General features: G+C 40.1%; 1 protein-coding gene across 11 annotated transcripts in view; it reads right to left on the bottom strand.

Annotated features, from left to right (window-relative positions):
• The window catches only part of Frs2 (fibroblast growth factor receptor substrate 2), a 119,535-nt gene extending 109,542 nt beyond the window's left edge, over window positions 1-9,993 (bottom strand). For 6 of the 11 annotated variants that reach the window (XM_063255120.1, XM_063255115.1, XM_013159376.3 and 3 more), the window contains exon 1: window positions 9,856-9,993. The gene's annotated coding sequence lies outside the window, so the exon portion shown is untranslated. The remainder of the gene's footprint in view (window positions 1-9,855) is intronic. The other 5 variants (XM_063255117.1, XM_063255118.1, XM_063255116.1 and 2 more) reach the window with 2 other exon arrangements.
• Between the last annotated feature and the right edge of the window lie 12,728 nt (window positions 9,994-22,721).

Raw genomic sequence — 22,721 nt, 5'->3', positions numbered from 1 at the left:
TGGGAGACAAATTGGGTAGAAACCTTGAAGACATAGGGGTAGGTAGAGAATTCATGAACAGGACTCAAACCGCACGGGAAATACTTCCCAGAATCAATAACTGGGATCACCTCTTATTAAAAAGTTTCTGCATGTCAAAAGAAATCTCCAGCATAGTGAAATGAAAACCCACAAACTGGGAAAAATCTTAGTGAACTGTCCCTCAGACAAAGAACTTCTGTCTAAAACATATAAAGAATTTTAAAAAATGAGACCCTCAAAATTCAAAGATCCAATCCAAAAATAGGCATCTGAGATAAATACACAATTCTTAGATGAAGAAATACAAATGGCAAATAAGTACATGAAAAAATGTTCATCATTAGTCATTAGAGAAATGCAAATTAAAACCACACTGAGATTTCATTTCATTCCTAAAAAATGGCCAGGATCAGGAAAACTACCGACAACAAATGCTGGAGAGGCTGTAGGGAAAGTAACTCTCCTGCACTGGTGTTGGTGGGAGTGGAGACTGGTGCAACCTTTGTGGAGGTCAGTCTGGAGATTTCTCAAAAAGCTGGGATTCGAAGTCCTATTTGTTTCAGCTACTCCACTTCTAGGCATATTCCCAGAAGAACTGAAAGCATCGTACTATAGAGATATACGTGCACCCTAGTTTATAGCAGCACAATTTGTAATAGCCAGATCTTGGAAACAATCTAAGTGTCCACCAACTGAGGAATGGATAAAAAAGTCATGGTATTTTTATACAATAGAGTATTACTCAGCTATAAAGAATGATCACATTGAGATATTTATAAATAAATGGACGCAGCTTGAGACAATACTCATAAGCGAAATAAATCAAACTCACATGTATAAATACTGAATAGTTTCCCTAGTGTAAGAAAAAAGTATGTAGTAATAATGAGTCCCCACTATATTGCTTTGAAGCCTTATACTGTTTTCATTCATTAGAATGGTTTTATTCTGGGCTGTTTGATTTTATTGTCTGTGATGGTATGAACAGCTATTCTGAAGAAAACAAGACATTATAATAGCTAGTACTGATTTAATATCATTTTGTTTTGGAGTCCCACCAAAGCTTTTGTTCTTCTGTCTCCATCGGTTTTATCATGTTATATCTTATTGGATTTTATTATGTGATAGCATAAGCAAAATTTTTTATGGACAAGGAGATAACACAGTAACCATTGTTCGTTTTCTGTTAGTTGGTTCTGTTTTTTGTTTTTTTTTTTATCAGTACCGGGGATCGAACTCACGACCACACGCTTGCAAGGCAGGCGCTTATGCCGCTGAGCTAAATCCCCAGCCCCATGTTGGTTGGTTCTGAATGCCTGTAATTCTTTCATTCTCTTGAATGGTCTTACACTGTCTTGATATGTTTGATACTATAGTATATAAAGATATACTCAAATATTTCAAGGAAAGAGATACTATAGTGGCTACTGTTATGTTGTCTTGTGGTGAAACACTGTGTTGCTTAAATTGTTCTGTTCTGACCTATGTTGTTATGTCCTCTTTTATCTAAATTTTTTTTGTTTTGTTTTTTTCATTTTTATCGGTACCAGGGATCAAACTCACGACTGCCTGCTTTCAAGGCAGGCGCTTATGCCGCTGAGCTAAATCCCCAGCCCTCTACATATTTTTTTAAACTATAAAAAACCCTGCTGATAAGGATCAGCCAGGTTCAGGAGGTTTCTGCTGGGAAAAAGAACTTCAGATGATGTGTGCTATGATTTGGCAGAAAGTTTGTCTGCAGTCTGCTCATGTCCAGAGATTTTGCCTAAGACCTAGATTAAGGGCAGTGGACTAATTAACCTGGCAGAAAAAAATTTAAGGCAGTCTAATGTTGAGGCAGTGGCATGGCTATTGTTGGGGGCTTTTAGCTAGATTTATGTTGCAAGTCAAGAGCAATGAACCTAGCAGGATGACTTAAAACACTGGACAAAAGGAATTTCCAGTAAAGTTGTAGACTGCAAAGATGGAGCTAAGGTGATCTCCACTGCTGAAAAGGAAGACATATAAAAGAAGGCCTGAGGGCATCACAAGAAGCAGCAAGCCTCCACCCTTTGCAGCCTCAAAACTGCAAAATTGAAAGACTTGGCTTTGAGGAGAAAACCACAAAGCGTCACGTTCCACACTGGTGGCAGCTGCACCAGGTTCCAGAATGACAGCTGCACAGAGAATGGCTCAGAATCAAGTTCACAGTGCCCAGTGATCCAGCCAATTAACTTGTACAGTCAAGAGAGAAAAGTCTGCCTATTGCTCCAGCTGGCAACTAATCTTGGCATCATCCACATGGCACTGGTTTTAGGTGCATGCAGAATGCAAGAGTTCTGAGATTAAAAAGGCTTCCATCCTAATTTCAGAAGAAGGCCTGCCAGGCAGTGTACCCCTGAGAGGACAATGTGTGAAGCTGTGAGGATGAAACTAAAGGTGCAGTGGAGACCCCGGAAGTTTGGAGAAGCCTGGAACATGAATCATCTAAGGACAGCTGCAAAGTTTGAGCAGAACAGGCCTAAGAGAAAACGATGGGAGCTACAACCAACAGAAGGGCCACAGGGTTAGAGTCATGCAAGCCTTTTGGAGTTCACAACTTGCCACAGATTGCTTTAGATGTTCCACATGGAACTATAGGACTTAATATTTGCAGTGCTAGATTTTGGACTTGCTTTAGTCTCAATCCTTTATATCTCCCTGTTTTTAACTTTTGAAATAGAAATGTCTATCTTGCACCATTGAATGTTGAAGTGTTTAACTTTTCATCTGTACAAGGGCTCACAGCTAAGAGTCTGCCTTAGATCACAGAGACTTGGGACTTAGACTTTTCAGCAAAGCTGAAACTGTTAGGACTCTGGCAACTCTTTGAAATGAACTAAATGTCATAAGGGATGTGCATGAGTCTTTGGGGGACCAGGAGCAAAATTTTATGGTTTGTGTTTAGATGTCCCACCAAAGCTTCATGCAGTCATGGGGCGGGTTTCCAGAACTTGTGGTTAATTTACGGTCCAATACTGGGATCATGGATGTAACTGCCCATATTCTAGGGTGAATGTAGCCTACATACAATACAAGGATCAGAAAGAGTCTTCCCTCTATGCTCTTCCCTTTTTGCTCCTGTTGTTTTTGCTGTTTTCCACCACAATGAATTGTTGCCCTCTTCCATGTATCATTCGGCCTTGGAGCCAGCTATGGACTGAAACTTCCAACTGTAAGCAAAATAAACCTTTCCCTCTTTAATTTTGGGCATTGGATACTTTGTCTTAGCAAAGAGAGAAAAGTAATAGACACCGGCAAAATTAAGTTCAATGGTGGTGAAAATAACTGCTTCCATAGCAGTGACAGCAAAACTTTAAAAGACCTAGTGCCCAAACCGCAATCCAAAATTCACTTGTTCAGTGCAAAATGCCAACACTGCAATTAAACCTGAATGCTTGCCAACCATGGTGGCCTATAATCCCAGTATCCAGGAGGCTGAAACAGGAGGATCATTACAAGTTCAAGGCCAGCCTGGGAGGCATAGTGAGTTAAAGGCCAGCCTGGGCTATGCAGCAAGACCCTGTCTCAACCCCCTTCCCCCAAAAAACTCTAATGCTTGGCCGCTGGGGCAATGTTCAGATGACTTGGCTCATGTGCCAAGGAGAGGGCTCTACATGCCTTTTGTGGCATGCATGTCATGCCACCACTGTTCTGTACGACAAAGGAAGGGCAGAATGTACCCTCAAACCTAACTTGAACAGGCATAAATATACTGAATAAGTATTCTCCCTCTATCCTACATTAAGCCAAGATTTTCAAATTTCACAGAACCTCGGTGGGGCAGCATAGGCTTGCCAATGTTTATTCTGCCAAAGACATAACAGAAACTATCGGTTACCATTATTTCATAAAATAGTATGTTCTATCAAAAATGATAAAAATTAGAAAAAAAAATACCACTGGTTGTGGCACTATACACCAGTAATCCTAGCACTTGGAAAGCTGAGACAGGAAGATCAATGCCCAACCTAGGATACAAAGTGAGTTCATGGCCAGCATGAACTACATAATGAAACCCTGTTGAGAGAGAGAGAGAAATTATCTTTTAAATTCAATAGAAGGCTTGGATGTAGCCCAGTGGTAATAGATTTCTTGTTTTGCAAGCACAAGGTTCTGGGTTCGATCTCCAAAACCACAAATAATTTTTAAAAATAATAAAAATAAAATAAATTCAGTAGCATTAGCTTCATGAAAAACTAACAAAATTCTCATTTCACTCAAACAAGTAAAAACTTTGTCATACACTGACAAAGTTCAGTATCTGGGGACTATAGGTCTAAACAGCTAGCTCCCACTTAGAAAAGGAAAAGCAAGGATTCAGGACATGCCCAAACCAGGTATTAACCTCTCCAATAATGAGGAAACATGGGCTTGGGAAGGTTTAAATCACAGATTTAAGGATTTTTAACACAGGTCTATCTAATTCCAGAGTCAAAATTCCTAACCATTATAGTAAGTTTCCTCTACTACTCTTGTAACAATATGAAGACTTCCCCTCATCCAGTCACCTTTGTGACCAATGACAACTAAGGAATTTTCAAGACAGCTGGGGGAGTGAGCGGTACACTCCCTGGTCATCATTCAAGCTAAAGCTAAATGGAACTTCTGACCTTTGCCTCATTAATACCAGGCTCACTGAAACTAAGCCAACCAGCTCAGACAAAGCACACACAAAACCTCCTGCCTCCACACTGATGCAGGACTCTGGACATTTCCAAGTGCTGATGATATAGTGAAAAACAGACTCTTGACAAACAAAAAGAAATGTATTAATTCTCAAGAAGGAAATAAACATTTCCATGGTAACTCAGTCTAAAAATAATAAACTTGTCTCTAAAAAGTTACTCTCGAGGCCTCATTCTACAAACTATTATAATCTTTTATAAATTAACACACAAACTCCCCGCATTTAAATAAACAGAAAACCACATCAAATTCTATGCATTTATAGTTCTTAAAGTTATCAGAACTAAAACAGGTAACTTTCATATACATATCATTATATGACAGGTAAAAGTATTTTACAGGATATTCAAAATACTAGAGATAAAACTGCTGAGGCTAGACAGGTGTGGTGGTGCACTCCTGTAAGTCCAGCACTTGGGAGGCTGAGACAGGAGGATCACTGCAAGTTCGAGACTAGCCTGGACCACAAAGGGAACCCAAGGCAAGCTTGAACTACACAGCAAGACCCTGTCTCAAAAAAAAAAAAAAAAGCTCAGGCTAGGGACCTACCTCAGTGAAAGAGCACTTACCCAGCCTCCCAGAAGCCCTACTTTTCATACTCGGCACAAGAGACATGGAGACCTACAGAGGGAAGAAGCAGAAGCAGAAATAGAGACAGAGCGACGCAGAGAACACAAACAATTCATATTAATCAAAAGTAGAAACAGTACATAGTGGTAAACACCTATAATGCAGCACCTTGGGAGACTGAGGCAGGAGGAGCCAAAGTTTAAAGTCATAGCCTGGGCAACTTAGCTACTTATGGTGACCCTGTCTCAAAAAATTTTGAAAAAAGCTGGGGATATAGCTCAGTGTGAAGGTCCTGTGTTCAATACCCAGTGACAAAAAGAAAGGGGGTTTGGCTTAAGGCCATAATACTAAGTGAAATCAAGACACAGATTATGTATCACACGGTTTCTCTTATATGAGAAACCCAAAATATAATACAATTTTAAAAGTAAAAGAAAGAGGGAGGCTGACTTTGAAGACATGGAAAGAGGATCTAGGGATGGACAAAACAGAAGAGACAAAGAGAGAAGTAAAGACACTTAAGATGGTCCAGGTACCAACTCCCCTGATGAATGCATTGCGTTTCACAAATACTAATAAATAAAACAAATTTTAAAAATAGAGAGTTGGAAAAAGTAATTAAATATAATTTGCAATAAAAGGCAGTATTAAGGATGGTTACAATTAGAGAACCAAGTATTATTCTAATATTCAAAGGTTCTTGCAGGTGTTATAGCACACACCTGTAATCCCACCACTTGAGAGAGGCTGAGGCAGGAGGATCACTGCAAATTCCAGGCCAGTTGGGCCACACTGAGTTTAAGGTCAACCTGAATTACATAGTGAGACTGTCTCAGAAAAGCGGGGAGAGGAGATAATTAATATTGAAACCAAAATCTCTCATACCCATAAATCAATGGGATTCTTTGCTAGAGACTTATTTTTAAATGTTCACATATCACTTTGCAGAAAAAATGTCCAAAGGAAACAACCAATCACAGCTCTTAAGTAATCAGTGTCTCACACACTCAACCAAATGAGTATGAGTTTGTCTTCCTTAAATAGCACAACATTCTTGCTGACAAGAACAAGAAAAATTAATTTCCCAAATGAATTTTTAATAATCAGATCCTACTCTATCTGAATTGCAAGTGAGAAAGATACATACAGACCATCAAACTTTCACCCACTACAGGGCTTAGTGTCATCTCTTCCTCCTGATATAAACAGATGCCATCTAGAATGCAGGACTTGGTTTGTTTTTGTTTTCCTTTCCCTTCCACATTCTCCCATGGCACTTTCATCTCCTGTACAACCAACCTGTGTCATTCCCTGTCTCCATGTTTAATACATGCCTAACCCTGACCTCTTTACCCAAGTACAAATTCACATTTCTAAAAACCTCTGTACATCTGGCAAGTATATAAAAAACCCAACATATCCAAATTGATCCCATTATGCAACTACTTGCACAGATTTCTAGTAAAACCACTACCACTATCAATACCATACTGCCCATAGTTTTAAGAAGTCTTAATTTTCGGGGCTGGGGATTTAGCTCAGCAGCATAAGCGCCTGCCTTGCAAGCAGGCAGTCGTGAATTCGATCCCTGGTACCGATAAAAAGACCAAAAAAAAAGTCTAACTTTCAACTTTTATCTCCTTCAAACTTTCACGATTGGGGCCAGGGATACAGCTCAGTGGCACAGCACCCATCTGGTGAGCATGAGGTCAGGAGTTCCTTTCCCAGTACCAAAAAAAGAAAACTTTCCGTATCAATTCCTCTACCAACATACTAAATCAGCTGTGAGGTCCTACTAAGGTTTCTGTCCTATTGCCATTGTCCTTACCCAGTATTCATAGTATTGTATCAAAAATCAGCTTGCCACAAATCATTCTGTAGACTACACTATTAGACCTCAGTCACTCCTCATTACCTCCCAAATGTCAAACTTCTAAATACAGCCTTTAAACACGCTCAACAATCCAGCTCCTACTTAAGCCACAATTTCATCTCAAGTTCCCAAAAAAGAAACAGTATATTGTAGGTAACTGGTCCACTAACTTCTTTTGATACACAATGGGTTTTCCCACCTTTGCATTTTTGTTAATGTCATTCTCTATTTGAAAGACCTCCTTCATTCACCTAATCCCATCATCTAATCTTTGTTTTAGAAAAATTTTATGGTCTTTAACACTGCCCTAGGTTACCAGTTTATTGGGAGATAGCACCCTGCAGTGGAAACACAGGGACTTTGACATCAGGCAGATCTACATTCAAATGGCACTATTCTGTTACCTACAGGCCCCCTAGCCTGCATGGAAGTTACTAAACACATTTAAGACTCGAGTCCTTATTAGTAAGAGAAATGCTTATACACTGTTGTGAAGCTTAGAAAATATACATAAAACAAATAGCACAGAACCAGGTACTCAGTGAGTGGTCAATAAGTAATAGCACTAAAATTCTCCTAAGTATTACTATATCTCACCCAAGTATGGTGGGGCATGCCTGTAATTCTAGCACTTGGGAAGCTGAGGCAAGAGGACTGCAGTGAGTTCAAAAGTTCAAAGCCAGCCTGGGCTACATAGTGAGTTCAGAACCTGCCTGAATTAACAGCAAGGCCTTGTCTCAAAACAAAAGAAAACAAAACAAAACAAAATATGAATCTTGATTTATGACTATATTCTTATTTACTTCTACATGGTGGCCCTAACATAGTCTGATGCACAATGAACATTTACTGTCACTGAGTTGAGTACAGTAATAAAATTCACAATACTTGAAAATATTTAATTTTTCCCAATTTTCTTTTTCTGCACCTATCATTCTTGTAATATTTTCCTTCAAGGTACATTATCGTATCTACATACAGCTCCACAAAACATTTCAGATGCCTAAGAATCTAGAGTTTCTATTTAAATTAAAAGTTGTGCAACTAATCTCCCCTTCACAATTTTTTCCTGGGACTTTAAAAATCATCCATCCTTTGTTCAAGATCAAAAAACCTGAAACAGAGTTGTGGATATAGCTCAGTGGCACAGCGTCTGCCTAGTAAGCACGAGTTCGTGAGTTTGAGCCCAGGTACCAAAAAAAAAAAAAAAAAAAAAAAAAAAAAAGGCCCCAAAATAAATTCTGTATAGTAGAGCTCACTAAACTTTCACTTTGGTCTGTGTATTTTCCCCAATTCTTGGTATTTTCTCTTCCAGTTGTGGGAGAATGACATAAGCAACACTCCATCCCCAAAAACTACAGAATAAATCCTAACGCAAGCAGATGAGAAATGCAGACAGTGTCACTGGTTTCATTAAGATGGTTTGTATACACTTTACACTGCAAAAACCATGGTCATCTGCTCAGTCATAATCTAAAGTCAATGCATTTCCTTAAGATCAAAAAATTTTAAAGCACCATCAAATGTGATTTGCTCACCTATTTCCCACAAACCTTTTCTCGGCAGTTTACTACCTAAAGTCTATTCACTAAAATTTGGTACCCGTATCTCTTTCTCCTCTAGGAAATTCTCAGTTTATTCAAAGTAACACTACATGATGTAAGTTGAAACAAGTAAAACACCTCTGCACTGCAGCAACAGCTGAATCAGTACAAGTTACCTCTCAAGAGAAACCCGACAAGTTTTCTTCCAAAGTTAAAGAAAATGACAGCTCCAAATATAAAAGTAAACAAACTCTAGGAGAAAAGGGATACAATTCTTCAACCCTTTGCAATCAATTCGTGCAATAACCTCTGACTGAACTCATCACACAACTGTGACTTCGGATAGCCACAGGAATTAGACGTACGGTTAGAGAACAGCATCATTTTTCTCATGTCAGCAACAAAACAGGGCAATTTATCAGAACTACCTATTTGTCTCAAGTAAGCTTTTTTTTTTTTTTTCAAGTGACTTCAACAACAGCGTTAGCAACCTTTCAAAAGTCAAGACCTTTAGAGGCACACCTACGTATCCAGACCCTGTTCCGAGAGCAGTTCGAGTCAACCCGGGGCTACTCCAAAGCACGTCTAGACGAAAAACCTCGCAAAAGATCCCCGGCATCTACCAGGCTGCGCCACACCCTAGGACTGAGGGAGACGACACCCCCGGGACCCAGGCTAATTACTCAGCCGGGGAGGGGCACGACGGGGACAGACCCAGAGGTGGCGAAAGTTGGGCGCCGGAGCCCAGCCTGAGTTTGGTGTCTGGATTCCAAGCGCAAGGTTCGACCGAAAACTCCAATGGAGAGGCGGTGAGAGAGAGGATCTGGGGGCATGGGCATGAAGGGTCGCACGGACGGACGGAGCCCCCCCTGCCCACTCTCGAGCCCCAACAGCGACAACAGCCCCAGGAACCCTCTCCTCGGCGCCGCCCCGCCCACTCCGCGGCCCCGCAGCCCGCTTCCCCTCGGCCCGCGGCCGGGAGAAGCCCGCGGCGGCCGACACCCCCTTCCCCAGGACCAGACAGCTAAGCCCGCAGCCCGGACCCCAAGCCCGGATCCCAGAGCGGGAAGCGGGGGCCCCGCAGTGCCCGTCCCAGCGCAGGCCCGCTGCCGCCCCGGCGCCCCTTGCCCAGCCACTCACCGTCAGCCCAGCTGTGGGAGGGCGCAGGGCACCGGCGGGCGGGCGCGGACCTCCTCACTGCCCCCGGGCTGGAGCCCCCGCTCGGAGCCGACCGAGCGTCAGCGGCCGTGTCTACCAGGCCTCTCTGCGGCCCGAGCCCGGGGAAAGCACTTCCGGGGGAGCGGGGGAGGGACGCTCCGGCACCGGAACTGCTCGCGGCGGAGTGGCCGGGGCCTCCGGGGCGCACGAGGCGGGGCCTCACCGCCGGGCGCCGGCGCCCAGCCGCCCGGCTGGCCTCGCTGACCCCAGCAGCCCGCCGGTGCTGCTTTCCCCGAGCTACTGGGCGTTTAACTCCAGCAGCCTAATTTACGGAAGACAAAACCCGAGCCTCGAAGAATTTAGCTGCTAGAGCCCAACACATTCACCCGACTTCTAGATTCTCTCTGGTGGGATCTGTCCCCCTTAAAAATAATGATAGTTAAAGTTACCAGACGCTTATTATGTGGTAGGCACTGTATGAAGTGCTTCGGGTGCAATAACTGTTTTAATCATCTGGAAATCGCTTGAGGCTGATGGTATTCTCTACATCTTGCAGCAAAGGAAACTTGTCAAAGATACCAAACCAAACACTGGATCTTGATGTTACTATAACACATGTTGTGTGTCTAACGTTCATCTACCCCTAACAAGATTTTTAAAATTCTTTTAAGAATAGGAATCAAGGGCCTTGTAAGCAGGCGGTCGTGAGTTCGATTCCCCGTACCGATAAAAAGAGAAAAAAAAAAAAAAAGAATAGGAATCGATCGCTACAAGTTACAACCTACAAAAGTGAATTCAAGGCCAGCATGAACTACAGTGAGACCCTGTCTCAGAATAAAAACTAACTAAATAAATAAAATTATAGTTCTGAGCTGGGGAATATAATAGCTCAGTGGCACAGGTGCCTACCTGGCAAGCACAAGGTCCTGAGTTCGATTCCTAACACCAAAAGCAAGAAAAAAGAAAGTACAGTTCTATATTTTGTCACCACTTGTGATTTCAATAAAGGACAAGAGCTGCAGGACTCTGGAATCTTAAGTGCCTGGATTGTGCCGTTTTACTTTTTCATCCTGACAAGTTACTTAATGTCTCCAGGCCTCAGTTTCCTCCTTTGGTGTGTGTATGTGTAAATCATCTCTGGGTTGTGGAATTTCAAATGATAATGCATGATAAACATCTCGGAGTATCTGGCACTAGATAAAAGTCAACAGTTTTTATGCCTCACCAGCAACTGGCAACTGAAAAGGCCTGGATCCTTGTGAAACTTTACGCCAAGACAGTCTGAGGACCCGCTGAATGAGTTGATAGACAAAGACAGAAAGGAGTGAGGGGATTCCTCACCCACAAAATCAGGACACCAAACATGGAGGCAGATTCTGTATCTGAGGCTTAATTCAGGAGGAGGGGGAGACTTAACAAGTGTACTTGTCTGAGAAACAAATACCACCGGAGAAGTTTTTTTTTATAAGACTGCTAACAAAGACTGCTAAATTGGAGAAATGGAAATACATGAGGGACTTTCATTACAAATTTTAGATGCAAACAATGCCACTACTACTGACTCCGTCTAAAGTACTATCTTTGTTTTTGCAGTGCCTGAGTATTTGTAAATACTTTTTTTTTTTTTTTTTGGTACCATGGATCAAACTCATGACCTCTCGCTTGCCAGATAGGTGTTTATGCTGCTGAGCTAAATCCCTGGCCCTGTAAATACTTTCATAATACCTTGCAATTCAAACATTGTTTCATTAAAAAAATAATACCTGAGAGTGTGACATGCAGAACAGACCCTACTCTGGCAAGATTTAGATCTTTTTCCACCCAGGGCCTACTGGCAAGCCTATGGCATGTGTGCCAGAGAGGGCTGTTTGTATCACTGAAAGCTCTGTAAGGTTTGCTACCGTTAGCCTAGAGGAATCCTGAATCACAGATGTGGTGTATCACACAGCTAGAATGCAAAGGAGCTAGACCTTGGCCATTTAACCTAGCCATTAACTGATAGAGGGTGTAGGCAGGATTTGAAAGCAAGTCTTGTTTTCTTACATGCTTTTCTCCAATGTGCCAACTATTCTCAAACTTGAGCATGCATCACAATGCTTGTTAAACAAATCCTTAGGCTCCTCCATCAGCATTTTGCTTAACTTTATGGTGCTTTTCAAAGTGTAGCCCCTGGATTAACAACTCAGTATCACCTAGGAGCTTGTTACAGATTCAAATTCCTGGGCCCCGCCCCACACCTTTCAAACCAGAAACTCCAGGGTGGGACCCAGCAATCTGTGTTTTCACAGGCCCTCCAGGAGGTTGTGATAGGCAATCAAATTGGAGCACCAGTGCACACTGATATCTTCCACAGACTCCTTTCCAGTTATCCTCAGGAGTCATTTTACTGAAGCAGAAGTTATTCACAGTGATTAAATGACATTCTGGAGCACTTTTATTCATGTTTTTGCTAGAGATGAAGCTAGCAAAAAATTAGCAGAGTATTCTTTTGATTACTTTAAATTTGTACTCAAATTTAACCAGATAATAATGAGTTGGATGTGGAACAAATCTTATTTAAGAACTGCTCAGTGCCAAGGCTTTACACACATTTTCTAAATTAATCTTCACTATCCTACTATGACGTTTTATGGTCTTAATTTTACAGATGAAAATAACTGAGACTTAGATGAAGTAATTGACTTAAAGCCACATTCTTGTTAAGGAGCAGAAACTGAACTGTTCAAACAAAGATCCTTCTAATTGCAAAACTCAGGCACTTTCCACTTCACGGCTGGAGCACAGAGACCAAATTTCAGTGTGTGGTCTCTGCCACCCTGACTATGCAACATTGAGTAAGTGATTTAATCTCTAGTTTTTAAATTTCTCCATCTATAAATAATGTTATCATAAACTGCCCTTCCTACACTGGAATGTCAGAACAAATGAGGAAACAAGTAGGCCAAGGATACAGCTCAGCAGCATAGCGCCTGCGTGGAAAGTACAAGGTCCTGAGTTTGATTCCGGGTACAAAAAAAAAATGTACAAGCACTTTCAACTTTTTTGCACAGTTAAAACAGTTAAAAACAGTTAAAAACACAAGTTATTATTCTATCGTATATTCAGACAAATGCTGCTCTGTGAACCTGAGTATTGAAGTTTTTGCTGTTTATCTCCTGATTCATACAGAAGTGGGACCCCCTACCCCGCCCCATTATATGACTTCATTTTCCAGTGTTGCATAAGGCTTAAAGATGACAGAGGATCTTAGGCATCTCACTTAAAGGGGAGGGGTAAGTAGCTCCTTAGCACACACAAGGCACTGGATTTACTCTCTAGCCCCCCAAATAAATAAAAATGACCAGGTTCATAAAATCCAACCTGTTGCTACACTACTGACCCATCATCATTCTAAAGATCCCTTTTCTCAGAGCTGAGAATCTAGTTTAGTGATAGAGTACTTGCTTAGCATGGGTAAGGCCCTAGTCGGTCCAGTACCATCCCCCTTTTCTCCAAAACCTTTTCTTCCCTTTATTCCAGCCATCCCTCTTGACCTCCTGCTTCAACTCATTAGGGAAAACTTAAAATTCCTTTTATTTTATTATGTAGAAGGATTTAGTTCAGTCCTCACTTTCAGGCCAGACTCCAGGCTACCTTTATTGACACAATTGCCAGGTTGCACAATTCCAGGGGGTACCATTCACAAAAAATACCACATGAATGTTGCTCAAGGGGGTGCCAATTGCACAGACCCCAATGCCTCCCAAGGCTGTGGCTGTGTCTTTGCTTAACTCCTACCCCCAAAATCTATTAAGCTGTTTGTTTAACAAAAGAGGTATCTCCTTGGGTGTTCATTCTTTCTCAAGCACTGAAATAATGCGGGTCTTTGTTTATTTTTTGTTTGTTTTAACACAGAACTAATCCTTCACCATCCAACTTCAATCTTACAACACTTTGACATTCTTTACGCATTTCTGTGACATTGTTGCCATCACCCAAGACTTGTGACTTTCTTAACAATGTCATATTTTGTCTTTTTCACCTTCTATTCCTTCTTTGCCGTGTTTGAAAAGTATTTGAAAAATGGCACTGTATACTAGCATATATATTTTAGCATAAACACATATGACAAAGATCTGAAAAAGGCCTTTAAATGTGTTGTTTAATCCACAGTTTTGCACTAAAAAAAATAAATTAAAAATTGTAAAATTAAGAAATTTCATGTAAAAAATTCTAATCTCTGAGCCAGCTGTGGCGGTACATGCCTGTAACCCCAACCTTTGGGAAGCTGAAGCAAGACAATTGGAGTTTGAGACCAACCCACTACATAGTGGGTTCAGCCTGAACAACATAGTGAGACCCTGTCTCAAAAAAAAAAAAAAAAAAAACCTAATTTCTGGAACCTCTTGAAAATGAAGACACGGGAGTGAACATCTGCTGGGCATCCATAGGCATCATCTTTAGCTCAGATGCAAGCTGTTTTTTCCCAGTAGTGCAGTGAGCTGGGCTCACTCACATGTAAACTCTTCTCCTTGGTAGAGCTGAGGCACTAAGATATAAGATCATATGAATGTTTTTAAAAAGCTTGTATAAAATTTTGCCTTATGGATTTTATACTTGTTTATAACTATTTATTCCAGGGCATTTTGAGATAATTTTAAGTAGTTATTCTTGGATAGCAGATAATGTGGCATCATGTATCATTTCTAAACATGCAAGGCAAATTCAGGAATCAAATTATAAATATCGCTATCACCAGTGTTTCCATGAAGTTATAGCTAATGTTTATGTGCTGCATTGGAAACTGAAAAGGCCATGGCAAATGCTTTAATAAATATCATGATAACCAACCTAAGAGGTATGATCCTTCTCCCTTTTTCTTGTTTTGTTCTAGATGGAAAAACACAAGCAGGCTAGTTAAGATAGTTAGCAAATGATGGAACCAGGATTAGAATCGAGACAGTCTGTCTCCAGAGATATACCCTTAACCACTAAACTAATATTTATTGAGTCTTTCCCAGGTACTATGCTCATGTCTGCCTCCCACCTGAAAAACACTAGATTTATAGAAGAATTCATATGTCTCCTCCAGGCCTTTTATAGGGAGTTGTAATAAACCCACACAGAGTCTTCTCAACTCTCTCCCTCTTCTACCCTAATCACACTGGCATGCTTTATAATCTTCAATTTTGAAGTGTACAAACTGCCATGCATCCAAAACTTTCTATAATGTTCTTATAATTTTCACACAATGTGCTTTTATTGAAAGCTATCATGAGTTCTTTGCTTATAATGAACAGAAGCATCTCTCACAGACAATAGAAGAAAATGGAAGCAATGTAATATTGAAATGGAAACCCGTTATCTGTGGTCTAATTGTGCTGGTGTAGAGAAATGAGAGAGAACAAGGTTGAATTTGAGCAAAAATATCACAGTGACACAAATGAGGTGGAAGCTCAAAAATAGACAACCAAAAAGGACATAGTCATGAACTTTTAGCATATTTTACATTTAATTTATAACTAAATGTCAAGATAAAGTATTAGATCTGTGTGTGTGTGTGTGTGTGTGTGTGTGTGTGTGTGTACACTACTGGGGACTGAACCCATGGCCTCACACATGCCAAGGAAACACTCCATCACCGAACTATATCCCAACCTCTTTTGTTTTATTTATTTGTTTTTTTATTTTGGTTGCTGGTGATGGTTTTTGTGCTTTTTGTTTTAGTACCATGGATTAAATCCAGGTTGTGGATCATGCTAGGCAACTTTACCACTGGGCTCACATGTCAATCTCTCCTTTTTACTTTTCACTTTTTACTTTGAAATAGCACCTAAAATAATTTGCTCAGACTGACTTGGAACTTGGGATACACCTACCTCGTCTACCGAATAGCTACTACAGGCATGTCTTCAATTTCACACTATCCTATACAGGTTTACATTAATTAAAATTGCGAACTGCCCAAATTGAGTTATTTGGTAAATATCAGGAATTTGGGGATTCGTATTGTACTTTTGGGGAGTTTTTTTATTTTTGGGTGGGTTTTTTTGTTGTTGTTGTTTGTTTGTTGTTGTTGTTGTTGTTGTTGTTGTTTTGGTTTAGTTTCTTTAGAGACTGAGTTTCACTATGCAATCCAGGCTGGCCTTGAACTCACAGTGATCTTTCTGCCTCAGCCTCCCAAATGCTAAGATTACAGACATGAGCCATCATGCCCAACTCTTATTCTTTTTCTATCAAGGTAGTGGCCCATGCTACTATTCTCAGTTTCTCTTTCTGCAAAATACACATAATAAATGTATCTTTATACAGTAGAGATGTTGTGAGACATAGCTAATAAATGATTGTAAAGCACAGTTCTTTGAAGTATAAAGCAGTGCATAATTACTAAATACTATAATAATCACCCTTATAATAATAGTAATTTTCAACCAACACATCAACCAGACCCAGATGCCTTTAGTCACCTCCCAATTAGACAAAAGTGCATATGCTGACTATGAAATGAAGTAAAAAACTTAAACCACAAAGTGGGTCCACTCCCTTCCTTTTCTCCAAAGGGCATTAGAAGTCAGAGTGCCAGGGACTCGGTTCTATCACTTGCTGGCTGTGTGACCCAGTTTTGTGCAAGGCAAAACTTTGAGGCCTCTCTTTCTTTGACTATGAAATAAAAATAATACCTAACTCAGAAGATTTTCAAAGCAACAGAAATCTACTTTTTAAAAATTTTATAGTGTATGTTTATGATATACTGATTACATTCAGCTTGGGGGACTGATACACAGGTGTATCATCACATCCTGATCCTTTTTACTCTTCCTGCCCCTTCCTACATCATCAGAGTTTTCTTCTAATGAATTCAGCAAGTAACACTTGTATAACATATACCTGGGTGTATGAATGCCTGACAGACTATAAACTCAGTGAATGTTAGTAATGACATTTCAGCAATATCTGAAAAAAAAAAAAAAAAAAAAAAAAAAACCCAGTGGATAACAATCTAACCATTTTACAAACAAACAAACAAATCATGAAAAAAGCCAGGCATGATGGTGCATGCCTGTAATCCCAGCACTCAGGAGGCCAAGGCAGAAGAATTGTTGTGAGTTCAGGTCCAGCCTGGGCCACAAAGTGAGCTCAAAGCCAGATTGAACTGCATAGTGAGACCTTGTCTCAAAAAGACAAAAAAAAAAAAAAAAAAAAAAAAAAAAAGACCAATAAATAAATACTCTAACCATTTTATTGGATAGAAGAGAAAGTATTCAATACACAAAAATGGGGAGGACAGTTTCATCTGCTCTCTAGAATTACCAGGCTAACATTTATCAGACGTCAACTCTTTAATATTAAACTTAAGTAGTAAAAAAAGAGACATTTAGTTTTCCCAGTCTGTGTAATGCTTCCAAATAATAGTGCATTTAATAAATGAGTACAGTTTGGATACAGATGATGATTAGAAAGTAGCGGGGGGGGGGATGTAAAAGTACTTTCTTTACTACTAATGTCCCTTTTTTCCCAGCCTGCTCCTCCTCACAGATGGAATCGCTGTAAATGGTTTGTTTGTTGTGCTATCTTTCAGTCTTTATTGCTGTATTTATATTCATATAAACAAAACCCAGTATACAGACAAAGTAAGTGTTTAAGGCACCAGCAAGCCCAATAAAACTTGCTAAAGTATTTAGTGTTTTGTCCAGCACGGTTGTACATGCCTGTAATACCAGATACTTGGAAGACTGAAGCAGGAGAATCACAAGTTTGAGGTCAGCCTCAGCAACTTAGTGAGCCTCTTCTCAAAATAAAAAATGAAAAGAACTAGGCATTGGGATGGCTGCTTGTAATCTTAGCACTTAAGGAGGCTGAGGCAGGAGGATTCCTGTGAGGTTGAGACCAGCCTAGGCATTAATGAGTTCAAGATTAGCCTAAACTACAAAGCTGGACCCTGTCTCAACAAACAAACAATCACAAAAAAGAAAGAATGATGTAGCCCACTGGTACAGCACCCCTGGATTTAATCTCTAGTATAGCAAAAGCAAAAAAAAATGTTTTTGCTTTTTCACAAATAGTTAGAAATTGAAACCAGAGCTTTTTGCAGTTTAGTTTAAATGTCTTTAATCTTGAACAATAATGCTGTCTGCTTTTTGGTGCTAGGGTTGTTGTTAAATCTTACTTAAAACTTGCTTTATATTTATTGAACACGTACATCCATATTTTTTAAACTACAAATATAATAATATCGTGTCATATCATTTGGCAAATGGCTTTGTGTGAGTGATGTTTTATTTATCATTCATCTGTTTTAACAAGTTTTTTTTGTTTTTGTACTGAGGATTGAATGCCCAACCTCATGTTTACTGGGCAAGCATGTAAGCCACTGAGCTAAATCCCTGGCCCTAAAAACTTTTAATCAACACAGTTGTACAAATTAACAGGATACAGTATGATAGTCTAATACAAGTTTATGATATATATGATCAAATCAGAGTAATTACTTATTACTTATTACCTCAAATACTTACGCTGGGGATTTAGCTCAGAGGCATAAGCACCTGCCTGGCAAGTGTGAGGTCATTAGCTCCATCCCCAGCATTAAAAAAAGAAAGAACGAAAGAGATATTTATCACTTTTTAATGTTGGGGACATCTGAAATCTTTATAGCTATTTTAAAATTCGAAAATAGTTGTTGGACTGGGGGTGTAGCTCAGTGGTAGAACACTTAGCCAGCATATATGAGGCCTTAAAAAAATGTTGTCAACTAAAGTTAACATACTGTAGAACATTAGATGTTATTCCCCTGATCTAACTGCACCCCTAGATCCTTAGTGTCTCAAGGCATGCAAACATCATGTACTACACACAAGTACTAATAAACTAAAGTTTTTTTTAAAAAGTTTTTTCTTGGTAAATTGAATTTCATTTTCCATTATATTTTCAAGCCAATGTAATATAACCCTCTCCTACTCATATCAGAGTGTATGGTCGAGAGAAATCCTGCAGACCAAGAACTTTCTACACAGTGAGAGAGGTGCCAAGAGATGCCCAGGAGACAGACCCCGGGCCCAGTGCAGAGCCCTCATGATATTCTCTAAACAACAGAAATCCATTTGGAAATGGAGTTGCACTGAAGCACCAAGTCTTTGACCTACAAAGATATGCAGAGATTATATTTGAGAGAAGGGAACAAAGAAGAAAGCTACACTGAGTTTCAGGAGACAGGAAAACGTTCCCTGAAGAAAAGACCAATGACCTTTGGTGAAAGAATACTAAAGCAAGAGCTTGTACTGAATTTAAAATGTTTCCCTTTGTAGTAAATTAACCACTGAACTTTTATTATTCCTACAATAGGCTTAATGTGCTAAAAATACAAACATATATACATATCCAGAGTTATTTCATATCTTAACAATATTGTTATTTGAAATATTCCTAGATCTACCACTGCGAATATTTACTGAATGCTTATTGTGAACAAGGCTCAGGACACCACAGAGAACTCCGAGTCCCAGAACTGTCCACTGAGAATAAAAATGTCAACAGGAGGATAAGTTATTGGCTCATAGAAAAAAACAACTGTAATGATGAACAGCATCCTGTGATAAATAATGAATAACAATATAATAACAATCTCATTAATTTTTGGAGACCTCATCCAGCATCACAGTCTTAGGACCAAATATCAGATGGAATTTAATTCCTTAAAAGATGGTGGAAATTGGGGCTGGGGATTTAGCTCAGCGGCATAAGCGCCTTCCTTGCAAGTGTGCGGTCATGAGTTCGATCCCTGGTACCGATAAAAATGAAAAAGACCAAAAAAAAGATGGTGGAAATTATAGAAAAATTTGGAACATAAAAGGATCTTAACATTCAAATGAAGTATAGGTGTAGGAAAGTACAGCGCACATCTAGGAGACCTTGAGCAGATCTATTTAACAGAAATAAAGGATTTATGTCAAGCAGGAGAAAACTTTAGAGGTTAATCTAAACCAATTAAATTAGTCCTCCAGTCAGAAGAGCCGTGACTGCCAGGTGGGGTGGTGCATGCCTACAATCCCAGCACTTGGGAGGCTGAGGCAGGAGCTTCACTGTGAGTTTGAGGCCAACCTAAGCTGCCTATCTCAAAAAGCCCCCCTCAAAAAAATAAATAAAAGGTCATTACTACTGAATTAAGATAGATTATCCTTTTGGGAAAAAAAATCAAAGTTCATTTTTTCATAATTAAGTGTGCTTTTTAAAGACTGGGTGAGTAGCCAGGCGTGGTGGCTCATACCTGTAATCCAGCACTTGGGAGGCTGAGGCAGAAGGGTCATTGTGAGTTTGAGACTAGCCTGGGCTGCAAAGTGAGTTTAAGGCCAGTCTAAACTGCATAGAGAGACCATGTCTCAAAAAAAAAAAAAAAAAAAATACTGGGTCAGTAGAAGAGCTCCTGCCTTGCATATGTGGAGACCTGGGTTTGATTTCCAGCCTTGCAAGCAAAAAATTTAAAAAATAAAGTATGTGTCTTTAAAACTTTTTTTCGGGCTGGGGATTTAGCTCAGCGGCATAAGCGCCTGCCTTGCAAGCAGGCAGTCGTGAATTCGACCCCCCCCCCCCCCCCCCCCCGGTACCGATAAAAAGGAAAAAGACCAAAAAAAAAAAAGAAACCTAAAACTTTTTTTCTTTTTTGTACCAGGGATGGAACTCATGACCTCATTGCTCCTAAGGCAGGCACTTAGACCACTGAGCTAAATCCCCTGCCTCCCCTCCTTTTTTTGAGACAAGCTCAAAATGTGAAAGTACATATAAAATGTACTTCAAGCTGCCCTTGAGTCCACTACATGGCCCATGCTGCCCCCAAACTTGCTGATTTTCCTACCTTAGCATCCTGCGTGCAGGAACTACAGTCATGTGCCACTCCCTCAACAACTTCATTGTTACTGAAGGGTATTTTCAAAACACAGAAAAACATGAAAAATAAATTAAAAATGAGCTGTGCATATTGGTGCAGAACTGTAATCCAAGCTACTCAGATGTCTGAGACATGAGAATCATAAATTGGAGGTGAACCTGGCAACTTAATGAGATGCTATTTAAAATTTAAAAAATAAAAAGGGTTGGGAATGTAGTTTAGCTTTCCCTGAGTTTTTCTCCAGTATTCTGGTTCAGCAAGTAGGTTAATTAAAGTCACCTGGAAATCCATATCTAGAAATATCTAGTTTTATTTTTTCAATATGTAGATTAAACCTGGCGTTCCTGCATTTGCTTACCTATACAGCTTCCCACTTCCCCTTCCTCTTTCTAATTTCTTATTTTGTGATAGGATCTTGCTAAGTAGCTAAATGCCAGATTATGCTTGAAGGTGTGATCTTCCTGCCTCAGCCTCAGTTATATACAGTGTAACTATTATTCCAAAGAATGATGCAGCTCCATGTGCACTGTTACAGAGCCATGTCGAAGATTTGTCTTCCTGTTTTTCCCCTCCTCAGTGTCTTCCATTTAGAGTATTCTGGAAGTTGGCCTTTCCTCAGCAACTCCTCCCTGGATCTCATCAAGTCTCAAGACCTTATCTACTAGCTATTCAGAAACCTGAATATATAGGTGTTCTGAAAAAGAACTCAAAAATTTCTGTTGAAAATGCCTGCTCCACTGCTGTCCATCAGGAGAAATCCAGATTGCCAGCATCCTGGCGGTGGGGTGGGAGGGTGCTTACCACTGAGGAAACCTAACTGTGGGCAAAGCCTTGGACAGGAAAGGAATGATTACACGAAGGAGTTAGGAAGGAGACATCATTATTACAAAGTTAGAGAATGAGTAGGCTGGCTGGAAAAAACTCAGTTTGCACAGTTTTGCACTTTGACCTGTACTTATTCCAGTATGGGCAGAATGATACCCTGCAGCCAATCATTTGATTTCTATTTCTACTAAATGTCACCTAAGCCATTGGATGAGGGTGGAGAAAAAATGCTCCTGAGATAGAAAGCAAATTCATATGACTCTTCATTTCAATATGTTCTCTATGTCAAAATTTCTTGTTTCTATTATTCTGTTTTTCACCAAGTACCCTCCTCAGCTAAAACTTGCAAAGAATTCTTTCTTTCCATATTGAAAAAGTCTGGCCAGTTTTATGTGATTGAAGTATGCCCTTCATTCTATGTGAGTACAAACACACGAAAATATTTATTCAACTCTACAATCTATAGAAAACCATTTTGGGGTCTTGAAAACAGACTCTGTACAGATGGAGAGAATGTGAGAGAAATGCCCTCAGTGTGCTGGCTGGCAAGGTCTGCCCAGCACTGTACGCCCTCTCATAACAGGGGATGCTCTGCTGAATGAGCCCTTGTAGGTCAAGATTCAAAAAGTTCTTGTTTGCTCTGGGTGAACAAAGCTCTCACAGACAGTGGGATCTGCAGGGCAGCCACCAAGTGTGTTAGACCAATGTTCCCTCCACCACACCGCTGAGCAGTTTATCGTAATGGTGGTTCTCACCTTCGTGTGTGGAAGCCGGTGTTGCTGTCCTTGCCGCTGCTCCCACGACTTCAAAGGAAATCACACAGAACAGAACCTGTGGTGTGAGGGAAACAAGCAGCATCTGATCTGGATCGGGCAATATATTTTTTTTTTCATTCACTCTGTAGAAATGGCTACATTTATGTACTGAATATCTGAAGGCCACCTTTCACTTCAGTCATTTATGAAATGTCAGGTCTACATATATATATATATATATATATATATATATATATATATATATCTTAGGAAGCTTGAAGTGAGCTGTTTTCATGTAGGAGGGGGAGGGGAGGGTGGTGGTATGGAAACTCATCCTAATCTCACATTTTTCTTGGTCTATAAGATCTCTCCCCCAAGAGGCCAAATTGATTGGCTAGCTTATTGGT

Source organism: Cavia porcellus, unplaced genomic scaffold, assembly GCF_034190915.1.
Source record: "Cavia porcellus strain 051 isolate PalLab524CR breed Dunkin Hartley unplaced genomic scaffold, mCavPor4.1 scaffold_8, whole genome shotgun sequence".
Classification (NCBI taxonomy): Eukaryota; Metazoa; Chordata; class Mammalia; order Rodentia; family Caviidae; genus Cavia; species Cavia porcellus.
This window is presented reverse-complemented; position numbering and strand designations above follow the sequence as displayed.